Source organism: Siphateles boraxobius, unplaced genomic scaffold, assembly GCF_051911475.1.
Source record: "Siphateles boraxobius isolate OS27281-9 unplaced genomic scaffold, OSU_SipBor_1 6, whole genome shotgun sequence".
NCBI classification, from domain to species: Eukaryota; Metazoa; Chordata; class Actinopteri; order Cypriniformes; family Leuciscidae; genus Siphateles; species Siphateles boraxobius.
The window spans coordinates 29,206,922-29,224,925 of record NW_027509186.1 but is presented as its reverse complement, the minus strand read 5'-3'; the positions used below and the strand labels follow the sequence as shown (position 1 = coordinate 29,224,925).

The window sequence follows — 18,004 nt, the reverse complement described above, 5'->3', positions numbered from 1 at the left end:
CCTGCCGCCGAAGGATTTGATATAACCGCTCCTCCAGCCGGTACGAAGGCCAGTTGTAAACTCGTTCTTCGTGCTACTAGGTGGTGGGTCGTGACCATCTTGGCCCAAGATTGGTCTGCAGCTCCAACCTGAAAGACATGTGCTTAAAAACAGATCTCTACCTTCCGCACCGCAGGCCATCCTGTGAGTTGCGTGTAAGGGTGGAGTATCAGTACAGTGTCCTTCCCTTCGAGTGCTCCAGAGCCCGTTGGGTCTTCAGGTCAACTGGAAGAGAGTAATCTCGCCCACGGGCTGAGTATCTCTTTTTCAGTTTTGGAGATGGACTCGGTCTAACACGTCCCTCCAATGAGAATGTGTTCAGCTGGTGTTTGAAGTGAGAAAGGGTCCCACTGATAGAACTTTCAGAGGCTCCTGGGGTATATGGTAGTTGTAGCCATTGGCTTCCTCCATATGTGACCGTTTCAGCGCTAGCTTCATGATCGAGTCCCAAGTCGACCGTGGCAGAGCAGCTCACCCTGTGTGACTATAGTTCATCCCGGTCTGCTGCCAAACCCTCTTCAACAGAGAGGGGCCATGTACAAAGGGCGTGTTTTAACGGGGGCCTGGGCGACCCTCGACTACACGGGCATTCGTGCCTCGAGTTGTTAGACATTGCGACCGTTGCGCAAGCTTCCCTTGCATGTCACAACTCACCCGTCACCTCCTCCTTGGAGTCAGAAGCTTCTGAGGACGCTTTGTTCCACTCTTCCCGCTCTACTCAATCGTGCCGCCATCGAGCCTCACGACAGTTATAGCCAGGGCAAGTGGAGACTCCATCCCCTGGGTCCAGCTGGGTCATGACCATTCCGGGGCCGCTCAGTTGCCCCTCCGGTTTCGTCTTCCTGCCAGTGTTTGTACAAACCGAATGGACTACCCTTGGACAAACACGGGCTCTCAGCTGCCCCAGGGGCCCGCAGAAATGCGTTTAACCCCAGTGAGCCTTCTAAAAGCGACTGCGACTCATGGTCGCCTTGCGCCTGCTCAAGTCAGTGAATTCATCACACTACATGTTGAGCAGAAATGCTCCTGAAACTCAGTGAAGTTCATCGCACTCAGGTGTTGAGCAGAAATGCTCCTGTAGCTCAGTGAATTCATCACATGCAGTGCTGAGCAGAAATGCTCCTGGTGCTCAGTGAAGTTCTTCGCACTCAAGTGTTGAGCAGAAATGCTCCTGAAGCTCAGTGAGTTTATCACACTCAGGTGTTGAGCAGGAATGCTCCTGAAGCTCAGTGAACTTATCACACTCAAGTGCTGAGCAGAAAATGCTCCTGAAGCCCAGTGATCTTCACATGTTGTGTTGAGCAATGCTCCTGTCTTTTTGTGCCCGTCGCTTGCACCTACGTGGCAAGTCAAGAGAGGAACAGGTCTTCATAGTTGCCCCTTATTGGCCCAACTAGACCTGGTTCCCATCGACAGCCTTCCTGACTTCCCCTGAAAACTCTTTCAGGGACGGGGCACGATGGCACCCGCGTTCTTCCCCCGGAGATTCCGGGCGGTCTTACATCTGAACGCGGAGGTTCAGGTGGCTATCACAGGGACATGTGATAGTTACCATCACTTCTGCGAGCACCCCCTAGAAATGGGTAGCGTGCTTACGCCTTTAGAAGTGGAACCTAGTCGTTGAGTGAGTCTTCTCTCCAGAGGAGATCCTGAAAGCTTTCGATCACTTCAGTGCTCTCTTTCCTGCAAAATGGGTTGGAGTAGGCTGTTTTCCTTCACCCTCAAAATGATGTTGCCTCGGTGTTTAAACGACGCTCATCGTGTTGCAGAAGTGTGCAGAAGCACGTTCTGATCGTCAGGTTCCTGAGGAGCAAGGTCTTGTAAATCCTTGCGTCCCTCTTTATCCTCTTGGGCCTTGTCCCTGGTGAGACTGCACTGCAGAGACCGCCCCTGAGCCACTGCAGGCAGTGAGTTAAAAATTCTGTTATATCAGTTCTCCTGCTCGCGTGGTCTCTTCTAGAGGGTAGGGACTTGCTCGCTTTCGGTCAACGTATTGTGCCTGGAGTCTGGGCCGGCTAACTCTCACAAGCTGAGACCCCGGCTCGGATTGTGCCCAAGGTTCCTACTTCTCCCGTAATAGGAGCAGGTGGTGAGCCTGCAAGCACTGCCCTGGAGGAGGCAGATCCAGCCCTGGCTTCTCTGTCCGTTCACTTGGACGTGTACAGAATGCAAGCCATAGACCTAAGACCAGCTCTACAAATATCTGTTGGAACTCAGCAGAGAGGGAAGGCTGTTTCAATGCAAAGTTGCAATTAGTGCTTGCCTTCATTTCGGTAAAAATCCGAGATGCAAAATGTCCACTTAGGTGTTGAGCTCCTCTATGATGAGTGTAAAGTGCTCCGCCTGGGCGTTGACGATATGCTTTGCTAAACAGATTCTAGAGTTGGGGGCTGGACGACACCTAGTTGAACCGCTGCTTCCCGTGGGCTCCCTTCTCATGAAGCCAGTTTCACCGTTTTCAAAAGTTATCCCCATTCAGTCGACCGTCGACTACGTCTGACGTTATCGACTGAAAGGGAATGTCCTGGTTGCGTATGCAACCCACCGTTCCCTGAAGGAGGGAACGGAGGACGCAGTCCCCTTGCCACTACCGCTGGACCACCGCTGACCCCGGGTTACCCTCGGCTCCTCAGCGAAAAGCAACTAGTGCGTGCATCCACTTCCGTATTTATACCCGCGCCGCGGGGGCGGAGTGTGTGATGCGAATCACGCACGCCAATTACATTGGCTCGTTCAATAGTACTCGAAGAGGATAGGCTCTCTAGCGAGATCCCCATTCAGTCGACCGTCGACTACGTCCTCTGTTCCCTCCTTCAGGGAACGGTGGGTTGCATACGCAACCAGGACGTTCTTTATATTTGAAAGCCGATAACCGGTATATTGGCCAATAGATATTATTCCAAATTTTGAGAGCCTGATTACAAGTCTCACCATTAAAGGCCATGTCCAAAGCACACAATTATAATGTTCTCATTATAATTTTATGTTGCCTTTATGACAGAATTGTGCTGTACATGTTGCACTGAACTGTATTTTCCATTTTTGAAGTGATTCTAATCATAGTACAAGCAATTCAAAACCATCATGGTGAACATTGCACCTCTGAAGGGTCTCAGCTGAAGGAAATAATCCATTATTTCTCGGCTTTAATATATCAGCCAAATTTTCTTATTATGATAACATTAAAATTAACTTATATTGGTCGATACTCATATGGTGGACGGTATATCATGCATCCCTAATTTACTTACAGGTGTGAGTATCAAATGTCCCGTTCACACAGCAACTTACAGTAGCATCTCAAACTGTCTGTATGAACGTACAATGGGAGTCAAGCCTGTATTCTCTTAACTTTAACCATAGTGACAGTGACCAAAGTAACATCAAATATGGCAACGTCCATAAAACTGAAAAGTTTGACATAACAAAAGTCCAATCGAGTTCATCAATCAACTCTCCATTAACCGACAGCAGCTATTTCTGGGTTTATATCTGACAGGACTCAGGAGCAGTGAGCTAAAGCCTTCAGATGACACACATCTCCATTGCTGTAAGTTATCACACAAAAAACGCAACACACGCGTTGCTCATACTGTCCAGTCTGGTTCCATTCTCACAGCGCGGGTTTTCCGAGAATGCAGATGTGAGCCCTGAAAGTTTACAGGTGTGAGTTCGGTTATATAATGTGTTTGTCACTCCTGTAAATAACTGAGTGCGAACGTAACCATATTATGTATATCCTGCTTCTGTGTGAACTTGGCCAATATTTATATCATGTTATAGATACATTTTTTTGTCAGTTTTACTCTGACAACTTAAAGACATCCAATTTTGTTTGGCTAAAATAACATTTGGGTTGATGAGAAAGTGCAAAATTAAACTAAACATTAAAACTTTGTATAGACATGTATCAACATTTGAGTCTTTGTTTTACAAACCTGAGCTTCTAAAATTAATTGCACAGTTCTTGCCAAGATTCCTCAGTGGTGCATAAAAACAAAGGTTTTAAAAGGTTTAACTTTGCTCAAAAAGCTCTGCGCTTTCTTTATCCTGTTGTGACACACTATCTTAATTACTATTGTACAATAGGACTTTAATTTATCATTTGTCACTGTTGAATCAGGACAATGCACCCCTAGCTATCATATTAATTCAGCCGAATCAGCCATCTATTGATCGCTGGTCCAGTGGGAGAAATGTGTCCGTGTAATGAAGCACCCTTTGTGGTTGATTGAGGAAAGGCACAGCATCAAATCTCTCAGATTGAATCACCATATATGTCCTCAGAATAGCATGATGGGAGTTTTTTTTCTTTCCTTCCCTCAGGTTTTCCTGTTGCACAGCCGTTTGTTAGGCACGACAAGTTATTAATGTCACCTCAAAGCATTAAGAGCAAAGCTAAAACCTCACGCTTGCGGTAGTTATTAAAGCTCGTATATGAGGTGAGAGCCTGTTTCATCCATTTAAACGGATGTTAACATGATGTAGCATGTCTCCGTGAAGGTCTCTGAACAATATTCCAGCTCTTTTCACAGAGACGGGTTAATGCAAGAGAACCGCTCGGATAATAAGCACTGGAAGGTGTTGTCGATCAATGCTTCTCAGATGGTTTCACTCCATAACACGGATTTTTACAAGTGATTCAGTGCAGTAAAATAGTTTTATTATACATAAATGCTCTCAAGCCATTCAATGAAATTAATTAAAATGATCGTTAAATTACCTCCATAAATGATGATTACCGTGACATTTCGTCATTCCTTTTTGACATTCCTTTTTTATTTTTTTTTATTTTTAATAAAAGCACAGTTTGATGTCAACAAAAGCATTATTTTTATTGTGTTTTTCCCAGATACCTTCAGAATAGACTTAAAAACTCATTAGTTAATGACCATTGTTGTAGACAACAGAGGTGAAGCCTATCCCTCATTTGATGTTGATAATAATAACAAAAAAATTTGATGCTGTCACTTAAATAAATCAGGGTTCCCTTCATTTTCTCCTTTTGATTTCTGTGATGGTTTCAGAGACTCAGATTGGATTAAAAAGATAAACATCAGGATCTGAGCCATCGTGCTTTGGCTCAAAATCTCTTTTTGTTGTGTTACTTCTATACAACAACAGGAATGTGATCTCTCTCCTCTACACATCAGCTGACAAGTTATTTTCTCATCTGGAGCTTTGATCACTCCACACAATAGCAGCATTTAATTTTTTCTTAACAAGCCCATTGATTTGTGTGATATATTTGTGTAATACAAGGACAGGGATGTTATACAGTGAAGGAGGCTTTCAGCAACAGCACAGTTTGAGTTAATTTGTAGCTTGGTTTTCAGCATAGTATGTTTTGTTTTTTGCAACATTTTTATAGTAGCCTAACTTGTAGCTTAGCTTGATTTTCGTTGAATATGGAGCTATAGAAATAGATGCGGTAACCGTATGACAAGCTTGAGAAATATCAGGAACTAAAGGAGAAGGTAGAGAGAATGTGACAAGCCAGAGCCAAAGTAGATCCACTGCTGATATGGACTCTTGGCACTTGTGCTGGAAAATGGTTTTAACAGACACCAGGAAAAACTCAATATCTCAATCTGGGAAAGTGCAACCGTAAGAACATCTAAGATACTGAAACCACTTGGTAGGATTGAGGGAAAAAGCGCTGTGAAAGAAGGTTTTCTGTGTTGCACATTTATGGAGCATAGGTTTTTATATACTGTATATTGGTATTGTGTGTGTGTGTGTGTTTGTGTGTGTGTGTGTGTGTGTGTGTGTGTGTGTGTGTGTGTGTGTGTGTGTGTGTGTGTGTGTGAGTGTGAGTGTGAGTGTGAGTGTGAGTGTGAGTGTGTGTGTGTGTGTGTGTGTGTGTGTGTGTGTGAGTGTGTGTTTGTGTGTGTGGCCTGATAATCCCTACATTATAGGGACAAAATGTCCCCTGCAATATCTGAAATCCTTGTCCCTGTGGGGACACTTTTTGGTCCCCCATGAGGAAAACAACTTATAAATAATACTAAGACCTTGTGTCCACCAAAGCGTTTTTTCACGCAGCTGGTGTATATTTCCAATTGTTTTCAATGGAAGCGCTGCGTTTTTAGAACGCCATGAGCACAACGAGGCGCTGAGCATGTATTTAGCGCTGAGCGCTCGGCGTTTTTTACTGGTCGCCGAGAGTTGAAAAATGTTAAATTTTGGGTAAAACGCAGCGCTCATCACTGTCACTTTTTACCAAGCCGTCCAATCACAGTGGAGGAGGGGTGGGACAAATACCACACCGACCAACTGTCACAACATTATTTCTGTACAACGACATAAACCAGCAGAGCTAACCGAACAAAATGGATGAAAAATAAATTTTCAGTATGAAATAAATTATCTGCGAAATCAGTTACAAGTAAACTGTGCTGCGGATATTCTGTATCATAGCAACGAATCATCTCAACTGAAAAAACGTTGCGCTGCCAAAACGCTCTCAAGCGCCCACAGCTATGTGTTTTCAGCAGAGCGTCTAGCGTTTTCAGCTGGCTAAAAACGCTTTGGTGGACACACGGCCTAAGTGATGTTTTTTGAAAATGTGAAAATACAGAAAGTTTTCTGTGATAGGTAGTGTTAGTGTAATTGGATATAATACACACAGTTTGTAGTATAAAAATTATTACGCTTATGCAGAGTTCCAACAAAGATCGTGTGTGCGTTTGTGTTTATATGATTTATGAGTACACAAATTTGTATAATGACATGGGTATTACACTGGTATTACAACAAAAACTTGGTTTATGAGGAAATTTCCTGAGTCCTTGTGATTAAAATGGCTTTAAAAAACATACTAAACAATGTTTTATCGAGAAAAAAAATGCAGAAAGTTTTCTATGATGGGTAGCTTTCGGGGATAGGGTTTTATAGTATTGATTATTAATTAATTAAAATTTATTTTAATAAAGCATGGGAATTTCAGCACCTGGGCAAAAGTATCGTCTGGGGCTGTTTCTGAGCAAGATACTTAATTAATGGAATATGCAACTACAAACCTGAAAATTCCTAAAATATAAATATGTATTTTTTGGGTAATGTGGCATTAGTGGAATAATTATCTCTGGTCAGTTATGCATTACCATTTTGAGTGAGCAGTACATTTTCAATTATTCAAAGGTCCATCATCAATTATTCCTTACATATGAAGCACAGATGCTTGTAGAAGTATTTTTTTAAACAATTCATTTTAATTAAGTGGTACATTATGAATTGTTGATGTTTAATGATTTATAAATATTTGCTCAAGGCATACAGGTCTGTATTAGAATAGAGATTCAACATATAAACCTCCTGAGGATGATGCTTGAGATGAATAAGTACAGTCAAGTACATTAAAGTGCGACATTGTGAGAAAGTATGAAGTACTCTCTGTAAGTGAGGGACAACATTTATCCATTTGGTATTTCATTCAAAATAAGTAATAACTAAGTGTGTTGCATTGAGAAATGCGAATGATTCATGCCACAATAACGTTACATGGACAACAAGTGTGACACAGATGCTCAAGAGCGCTGACTGGCCTTTGTGAAACAATGGTTAATTCCTCCTGACAGGGAAGAGGTTATCTCAGCCTCAGTAATTGGTTTGCTGCCATGGAAGTTGGATTATTTGTAAAAAAAAAAAAAACTCATTCAGAACCTCACATTTTATCAGTTGTGTGGCACAGGCAGAAGAAAAGTTACCCAAAAGGGGAAGGTAGAAGATGAATTAGGACATTGAAAGTACTGGAAGTATGCTTCCCTTTCAAGGGAACTCGAGCTGCGTTGAGACGCGGTGGGAACACTCTGCGTGATTTCGTCGTGAAGCACGTGTATAATCAGTCCAATGGAAGAGCGAGACGTCATAGGCGGTGACGTCATAGACCAGGAAGCTATAAAGCACACCAGAAAACAGACCGCGACAGCTTCTGTTGCCTTCAGCAAGCGATCTGTGTATTCTGTCCTTGTCATATTTATTGTTGTCTGTCAAGTTGCAATATATATATATTATGGCAAAAGAGAGCAAGCAGCTTTTGTGTTGTTCCCTGCCCACGTTATATCACGGGTGGGGACACACACATCAGCTTTTTGTTACTATTTGGGAGTGGAGCATGCCACAGTCAGTTCTCGAGGGGGCTGACTGTGAGCATTGCGAGAAGCTGTCCGTGAGGACGCTCCGCTCCCGCCGGGCGTTCTTCGAGGAGGACGGTTCGGTTCGTGCTCCCCGCGCGGGTCCCGCTGTTGCCGATGCACGGCGGCGACTCGCATTTTGGGGTTCGCAAACGGATCTGACAGCGGGGGTTGGGATGGGCCCCGCCCTATCTCAGCTTTCACCTGGCAGATCCAGTGCTGGCGATTTCCAGTTCCGAGGAATTGGTATCGTTAGTGTTTTGTTTAGAAAAAGAGAACAAAACAAATAAAAAAAAGGGCAGATGTTTGAGTTTTCAATAAATGAATAAATAAGTCAGCTCATAACTCTGTTGAATAAAGAGGAGCTTTAAAAGGAGGTTTATCTAGTGCTGTTGCTAGTTAAATATTTTCTGGCCAGCTGAACATTATGAGAGTGAAAATAAAAAGAGTTTATTAGATGAAATAAATCTAAAAACAGAAAAACTCTGTATCTCAGCCTCCTCGTCGGGGACTGCCGTTTTTTCCCTATCTCCACACCACACTGAGGTGTCGAGATCGTGGAATAAGTCGGTTTCTATTTTATGTGTTTAATGCCCAACGTCTAACTATAGTAATGCTATGGGTATTAAGTATCATGGTATGACAGTGCCTCGGGTTAAAGAGACGCTTGCTAGCTTTCTCTCTCCCGAATCGGCGTCATCATTTTTAACCCCGACGCAGCACGGCCAGTTCGGTTGTTTTCCTGCTGGTGGCCACGGAGTGATATATTTATATATATATATATATATATATATACGTTTTTCTGATTTAAAAATAAAGAAAAATAAGATAAAATTATATCTGTTCTTCTGGACGCTCCGCTTTCAAAAAAACTAAGAATAAACCGTTCAGCGGCGTTCCAGAGGTTTCTTCCTCACCAATCTAATGTTCCTGAGACTGCTGGGCGGAGCAGTCTCAGTCTACTAAGCTCCTCGCAGCACAGAGTGCAAGAACGAGCATCGCCATTTGGGCTCCTCCACAATCGAAGGGGACTTGGGTGGCGGTAGCAGTCTAGCCAGTTAGAGATATGCAAGATCTGAGGACTATTTTATCTCTAAAAAAGCTTGGACAATAGGAAGCCCTGACGCCGAGGCTATCAGGCTTCTAAAGGGTGGTCCCCTCCGGGGTAGGGATGGTTTTGAGAAAATCGTTTCTCCTCGGCGCCCTCTGGGGTGCGACTCTCTGAGGAGGGTCGCAGCGCTGCCAGTTCGGTTTTCCTGCCGGTTCGCCGTTCAGGACACCGAACGATCCTCCGAGGGGGGTCGTAGAGCAGTCAGTTCGGTTTCCCTGCCGGTTCGCCGTTTCAGGGTGCCGAGGTGCCTGCTTTTTCCAATGATCCTCCGAGGAGGGTCGTTGGAATTAAGTTATTTAAAGGGAAGCATGATCTGAGGACTGTCGTCATCTCTAATAAAGCTTCTGAGGGCTCCTCCGGGGCAGGGACGGTTTTGAGAAATCGTTTCTCCTCGGCGCCCTCTGGGGTGCGACTCTCTGAGGAGGGTCGCAGCGCTGCCAGTTCGGTTGTTCCCTGCCGGTTCGCCGTTCAGGGCACCGAGGTGTCAGCGTCCCCATACGATCCTCCGAGGAGGGTCGTAGAACGGTCAGTTCGGTTGTTCCCTGCCGGTTCGCCGCTTCAGGGCACCGTAGTGACTGTTCAACCAAATCCAGAGGGCAGTCTTGAGAGACTGGTTCCCCTAGTAGAATTTCTGGCAGCGTGGAAACTACTGCCACATATTTCTCGGTGGGTCCTGCACACTATAAAAAAGGGTTCAGAATTCGGTTCTTGTCCGCCCAGATTTCTAGGGGTCCTCCCCACTGTGGTGGACCCCGAGCAGGCTTTGGTTATGAAGCAGGAATTACTGACACTTCTGCAAAAGGAGCTGTAGAAGGGGTTCCTCCTCCCGGCAGACAGTCAGGGTTTTACTGCCATTACTTCATTGTTCCGAAAGAGGATGAGGGGTTGCGTCCTACTCTAGACCTGCGTCAATTAAACAGCAGGTTTCAGAATCTTAAGTTCAAAGTATGCTTACGCTAAATATGATTGTGTCACAGATTCAGTCCGAGGACTGGTTTGTCACAATAGACATAAAGGACGCTTACTTATCCATCCATCCTCATCACAGGAGGTTCCTGAGGTTTGCTTTCAGGGGCGAAGCATACCAGTATCGGGTTCTTCCATTCGGCCTAGGTTATCACCCCACACCTTTTACAATATGCGTGGATGCAGCTCTGGCTCCTCTGAGATTCCAGGGCATTCGCGTATTAAATTATATCGACGATTGGTTGATTTTAGCTCAGTCCGAGCTTTTGGCAGTTCAACATCGAGATGTCGTTCTGTCCCACATAAGGACGTTGGGGTTGCGGCTCAACACCAAAAAGAGTGTACTCCTCCCAGCTCAGAGGACCACTTTCTAGGTGTATTATGGGATTCGACAACAATGCAAGCACGACTGTCTCCTGCACGTATTTCTGCGATTCTCACAGCCGTAAAGAATGTAAAACTAGGTCAGTCACTCACTGCAAACAGTCTCTGAGACTGTTGGGGCTCATGGCAGTTGCGTCCAACGTAGATACTTTTGGCCTTCTGTACATGAGACCCCTGCAGTGTTGGCTCGGGACCAAGGGGTTTTCTCCGAGGGGAAATCCGTTTTCGCATGATCAAGGTCACGCGGCTATGCCTTCGTGCCTCGGTCATGTGGAAGAACCTTGGTTCCTCGCCCAGGCCCAGTGTTGGGGGCTTCTTGTCAACGCATAATGCTATCGACGGATGTTTCCCTCACAAGTCGGGGGCAATCATGGGTGGTTTGTCGGCGAAGGGTCCGGACAACACACTGATGGTCTCGTATATCAGAGCAGATATCCTGTTGAGGCAGGGGCTGTGGCCCGGGGAATGGAGACTTCACCCCGAGGTGGTGGAGCTTCTTAGGGAGAACTTCGGTCAAACTACAAGTCGACCTTTCGCATCGCTTGTACAATGCATTGCCCTTGTGGTTCTCCCTCACGCATCCAGCTCCGCTTGGACTGGATGTAATGTAATCAGTGTTGTGCAAGTTACTTCCAAACTGTAATACATTATATATTACTTGTTACTGTTATTTAAAAGTAATTCATTACCTTACAATATTACTGTCTCAGAATTGTAATGCGTTACATTACTCCTGTATTACTTTTGAGTTACTTTCACCAAAATAACTATACAGGAGTAGAACTTAACATTCTAAAATGACTAGGGCTGTAACGATATCCGATATGAAACCGAAATCGCGACACTCAGATCCACGAACCTGCAGAATCGCGACACACCCCTTCCAACTCCCAGCGTTATCCATACCGTCCAGATCCAATATGCTACCACATCTTTAAATTACTATTAGTATTATTTGAAGTTAACATAACATTATAAAATACGTAGGCCTACACCACAAAACTAGTTGATGATAAATTATTTAAAATTTGGGAATTCCAGCTTTATGGACATGACATTTGCAGTCAAAACTTGAAATATAAATTCTCAGAAAATGCATTAATACCAAAATATTGAAATGTCTGTTTATCCATAGGCTCCTCCCTGAAAGGAGTCCAGACATTAGAAAAATATCAGTCTACACATGCGTTTTATATTTAATATTATGGAAATAGACAATCAAGAGGGGGGACAATGAAGAAGGGTTGGCTCTCCACAGAACATAAAATATTAATTTTATTTTATTTTTCGTTTTCGCATTTATGAGGAAAAAACAATGTTACAGACGTGACAGTTCTCCGTTACGGACGCGACCGCTCTGAAGCGGCACTAAAAGACTGCTTTAAAACTTTCACAGAGACCTTACACACACAAAGCCTTTCTTTAAAGTGGATTTCGTTTTGTATTAATCGTATCTTAATTTTAATCAATGTTTCATCAACCAATTGCCTGGATTTAAGCGCGTGAACTGGAGCGCGTCTCATAAATGAACCGAAACTCAGCTTATAAGGTAGCCTATTCACGGAACTGAAAAAATATATCTATATTGATATGTCTACTTGTAAACAGAACAATTCAAAACGAAAGAAAACAGACTTCTCTCTGCTTATGAAATGAAATGTGCATTTCTCTCTGGTGCATTCACTACTGCGAAGATCGCGAGTCAGCATCGTCAACTTCATCTTGACCTTATTAATAAACAATTAAAATGTCTCCTTGCTATATTTGACATATTCATAATCATTGCTTTTGCCGGTTCTTTGTGACAGCTTTTAGGTGCTTTATCGGCAGCGCCGCCGCCCTTACATGAACGCGTCACCACCGCATCAAAAACATGATTGCGTGATGAAAACATGAAAAATACCAAATAAACATAGCCTAACTGTTTAGAAAGAAAACACGGAACGAATAGCCTAATGCTCATACGTCCATCTCGCGAATGTATAGTCTTCTTCATGCCATCTTCACCATTAGCTGCTTTTCCACTGGCCAGCGCTAGCACAGAGGCCGAAATCATACCTCACGGCACTCCTTCAAAAAATAAATCGCTATAAAAAATATATCAGACGCTGCCATTTAGTCTTTATTTACAGACTTGGACACCACACGCGGCTATTGACTGACCACGAACAGTTAATTTAGCGTACTTGCATTTTTCATTCGTTAATGTCTCCAGGTCTTCCTGTTTTTTTTTTGTTTTTTTTTTTGTTTGTTTTACAATTAAAACTAAAAGTTTGTTGTAACGCAAGCCTTACTGAACATGTACCGAGTAAAATATTACTGAAAACTGATTAGTAATGCCTTACACTACTGCGTTACAGCAAAAAGTAATATGTTACTGTAATGCATTACTTTTGTAACGAATTACTCCCAACACTGAATGTAATAGGTGTGGTTACCGCTACACCTATACGCTTTTCCCTATATCTTTGCTCCTGGGAGCTCTGGAGTTGTGGATACTGTGGGCTCGGCCTCTGAGGGGGCCCAGCTCATAGATTCAGGTTTCTCGACCGAGGTCGTGGAGACCATACTCCAGTCTAGAGCTCCCTCCACGAGAAGACTAATATGCTGTTCTCTGCCTGGTGCAGAGAACGCCTTCTGAATCTCGTTTCTGCCCTGTTGGTACAGTACTTGATTTCTGTAATGAATGTTTCTTTGCTGGGCTATCTCTGAGGAGAGATCCTTAATTTCGTCTTCTCCGTGGTACATGAGGCTGAGGCCTGCACGTACTTGGATTTGCACCTGGTTGGTGGTAGTATTTCTTCACCCCAGATCGGGTTGTATTTCTAGGTCCCTACTAAATGTGCGGGTCATTTGTGCTCCAGGCCTTCTGTCCTCCACCTCTAATACCCCAGATCAGGAAAATCTTAAATCTGTTATGCCCTTTCCGGGCTTTGGATGCTTAGGTCCACAGAGCTGCTCAGTGGCGTTTATCAGAACATTTTTTTGTCTGCTTCGGGGAACCTAAGATAGGTTGCCCTGCATCTAAACAGATAATGAGCAAGTGGGTAGTTGAGGCTATCTCACTTGCTTATGAAGCGGCCGGACAGCGTTCACCTGTGGCTGTTCAGGCCCATTCTACAAGGAGTATGGCTGCCTCTAGGCTTTAATTTTGGGTATTTCCCTTCAGGATATTTGTAATGCGGCAGGCTGGTCCTCACCTCATACATTTGTCAGATTTTATGACCTACACCTCTCCACTCCCGGGGCTAGGTTGCTTGCTTTTAGTGTGCGCAAGGACTTCACACAGAACGGGCATTTGTCTTATGGCGTAGTGGGTATGGGGTTCCCACCGCGTCTCAACGCAGCTCGAGTTCCCTTGAAAGGGAACGTCTCAGGTTACGTATGTAACCCTGGTTCCCTGAGAGGGAACGAGACGCTGCGTTCTCCTGCCATACTTCCTGCATGCCCTGATCGACTTGCTTCAGGCTTTTTCAGAAGCTGTCGCGGTCTGTTTTCTGGTGTGCTTTATAGCTTCCTGGTCTATGACGTCACCGCCTATGACGTCTCGCTCTTCCATTGGACTGATTATACACGTGCTTCAGGACGCAATCACGCAGAGCGTTCCCACCGCGTCTCAACGCAGCGTCTCGTTCCCTCTCAGGGAACCAGGGTTACATACGTAACCTGAGACGTTTTTTTTTTCTTTTCTTTTTTAATTTGTTTTTTTTTAATTTTATTTATTGATTAATTTTGTGAATCAGTTTAAAGTTTTGTTCATATGTTTCTTATGATCATTGCTTGATTTGATAGGAAGCAAATCCTTGACATTTTCCTTGACAATTTCTTACGACATTTGGCTGTTAATTTATTTTAAACATGTAGTTCTCAACAGCGCCTCATCTATCTTTGCTCATCACATCTTGCAAGAAGAACATCTATCTTTTCTGCAAACCAAAAATTGCAACCGTCTGTCCATGAAGTGTTAAATAATTAAAGTTCAACGCACATGGTTATCCAATAACTGGTAATTAAATTATTTGATGAGATTTGTCGGCCGTCACAGCTACAGTAAATTTGTTTATTCATGGTCGGACAAGAGATTTGACATAGATAATTTACTGGGTGAATTTTAGATCTGATATTTAGATGTCTTTAGTCTAGTATTAACATCATAAAATCCTTCTGACCGCTATTTGCTCCCACCTGTTCAGAAATAAGGCAATTATCTTCTTCTTCTTCTTCTTCTTCTTCTTCTTCTTCTTCTTCTTCTCTTGAGTCTGTTGCAGCCCCTGCTTTTGGGAAAGTTCTGAAATTTGGCACATAGAGGACAGGAACCACAGCAAATTTGGAGTATCTTAACTCAATCCCTCTGTCACCAACTTTCCAAAGTTGCACTCATATTTACATGTATAACTTTTGAACCATAATGGCTAAACAAAATGCCTATTTCCTCTGATTAGCTCAAGTTGATTCGATTGCATTTTCCATCATGAAAGTTTTTCCACCATTTTGAATTTGCTCGGAATCTGTTGAGGAGATCGGAAAAGTTGCTATTTTTGCTTATAAATTCTGAACGGTTTGCCCAAAAACTGGTCTCTTTTGATTCAGTGCAGAGTCGAAAGATATCCAATTTTCCAATATTAGCCATTTTGAATTTTGTCCAAAAATCCTGTATTTTATAAATACTTTAGCATATCATTACGAAACTCTGTATGGGTCATCGGCACCATGCCCTTAAGACACTCAAAAAAGTTCTGAACCGTGCTCCCTTTTGGTCAAAATTTATAATGAAATCAAAAGTAATTAGCAATTAAATCATTACTAGTTATTATATTTATGATCTAAAAAATATCTTTAATTACTCACTGCTGTAGTTGCTCTTGATGCTCCCATCCATGCTTGCATTAAATGCTTGGATATCTTAAATGCTTCTGATTGGTCATTGTGTTCAAGAAATCAACACATATGTCTGTGATTGGCTAAATCGCTCAACGCTGCAAACATGTTATAAATAGAAACTCTGGCCTGTAAATCGTTTCTATTTTGTTTTAGTTGTTCTTGTTGCTTTTTTGCAACAGATGAAAAAAATGTATTAGTTTTTACATGTTTTATTCATAGATATTTCTAGTTTGCGGGAGTCCCGCAAATCTTTTTACTCTCCCGCACACACAGAGTGAGTGCATTACCGCCCGCGCTCGCACTCGGCCATCAAATCTAGTCCTGCGCCGCACTCTATTGCGTTGGGAGTGCACGTCTATAGATCAAGAGCCCGGCCCGAGGATAGTGACGGGAAATATCGGCCCGGGTCGGGCTCGGGCATATAATCTAAGTCAGAGGAATCACAGCCTTTCAACACGTGTTTATTTTACCCCGCGCCGTGATGAGTCGTTCATTGCCTCTGTCACGCGACAAATGAACAAAAGACTCGGAAGGTCAAGTAATTATTAATGTTCCCTGTAAATTATTTTTGACTGCATTATAATGATTTCTTAATTCAAAATATGATCAAGATTGCGTAGGTGGATGTGTTCGGGGAATTTGCCTGTTAAAAGTATAACATTTAAAGCCCCTGAAATGACTAGAAAAAAGATTAGGCTAGTTAATTTTGATGAACGAGATTGAACAATAGAGTCAGTAAAACGATCCGAACTTTCCATCACGGGCGCGACATGGGCAGTATCGACGATTCCATTTTTTATTTCGATTTTTGAGTTTGTGAATTAATTTCGAAATCGTGACACCCTTAGCTTACATATCTACTTATTATGCTTTTTGTGTGTGTGTGTGTGTGTGTTTGGCCCCTTAATTGCTACTTGTTATTTTATGTTCACTATACTAAATCCTGTGTTTTGATAAAAAAGGTATGCTATCTCTATAGAAAATATGCAATTGCTTTCATGTCAAAATAGCCATACATTTTAAAGGTGATGGCAGTGTGGGATGTGCACCAGTTTTTTTTATAATTGTCCTGAATGGAAATTTTCAATGCGACTGTAGAGAGTTTTGATTTATGGGTTTTGAGTTGAGAAAAAAAGGTATTTTTTTCACTACAGTAATAACATTTAATTTGTTTAAAAGGTTCCTGTAATTGTCATCTGTTTGATCTTCCACTTAAAAGTTCCACTTAAAGTTTAATGCACATGGCAGACCTTTGCCTCATTCTTTATCGGCCTAAATTGGTTAGTTAGTATAGCTATTATTATGATGAATGACATGTTTTAGGTGGCGTGGGATTTGTGTGGTGCAAGGTATTCCTTGTTCAGTGATTAAGTATAATTATGCATGATGCTTCCAGAGACACAGGGGGACATCAGCTGCAGACAAAATGTATGTTTGTTTTTGTCTCCTGCTATTTGTCTTGTGCGAGTCAGTCACCTTCCATTTTTCATTATCTCTCTTAACTGACATCAATTTAATCTCTCTCAGCGAAACATCTCTGTCCCTTTGATCGCTTCGTTCGTAGCCGTTCGGGTGCTATCAGAGTTTTACAGTGGTCTAATTATGGTGCATTAAGCCATCACAGTGACATATCAGCTTGTCACCATATGCAAAGTGGTGTGACGGCGTCGTTCATTGTTTCTTTTAATAGTTGTCCGAAAAGGCTTGCGAGAGGGCTTGTGTTCTTTCGCAGATGTAATTAGAGGCAGAATTTATGGGAGCTATCAGGCTTTCAGTCAAGCACAGCCTATTTGAAGGTGACATCAGGATGTATTGCTCTATGATGTAAACATCCTGTCAGAGCCGAGCCGCTTGCCGGCGGGCTGTCACAACCCTTTTAGAGGGGCTTGTCTTCCCGAGCCTTTTAAATCATTATCAGTCCCGCTGGTTAGTTCACATGATGTAAAATGTATACAAAAGCCTGCCGCACCTAGAACCCTCAGAGTGACTTTGAATCTGCCGAGGAGGGTGGGGTGGGGTAAGTTGTGCCAATGTTTGCTGAACTTTGCAGTTAGTTAAACAAATATGTCTGGACCGGGGCCATAGAAATTTGATAGGGGTAAGCCAACCCAATCCACAGGATAACGTAACAATTTTACGAGATGGCCATTTAGTATGAAATGTAAAATTTTTAAAAGCAATTGACCCTTCGCTAAGCCCCGCCCTCCTTAGTTACTGTTGCTACGCCTGTCAAGCTTTCGCGTCTAGCACATCTATTACAGTGTGTATGCACTGGTGTCAGACATTTCCAATGAGATAATTTTTGCCGAACATGTGAGATATCTGAGAGAGCAAGACAAAGGGACTGCAGTGTGCATTCGAGGGATATATCCACGACATAATATGCAACCGATTAGAGAATAATTTAATAAAAATTGAAGCTAAAGCCTATAGTCGCAGGCAGCAGCCACCGCCTCGTACGCTGACCATTCAAATGGGAAACACACAA

At 43.1% G+C, this 18,004-nt stretch overlaps 1 protein-coding gene across 6 annotated transcripts in view; it reads left to right on the top strand.

The window, feature by feature from the left end:
* The window catches only part of cadm1b (cell adhesion molecule 1b), a 199,272-nt gene that overhangs the window by 12,095 nt on the left and 169,173 nt on the right, over positions 1-18,004 (top strand). The window contains exon 1 of one of the 6 annotated variants that reach the window (XM_077208718.1): positions 3,544-3,589. The exons of 4 other annotated variants lie outside the window; for them this stretch is intronic. The gene's annotated coding sequence lies outside the window, so the exon portion shown is untranslated. Of the gene's footprint in view, positions 1-3,543; positions 3,590-18,004 lie in introns of those variants that run through there. One more of the 6 variants, XM_077208719.1, reaches the window with a different exon arrangement.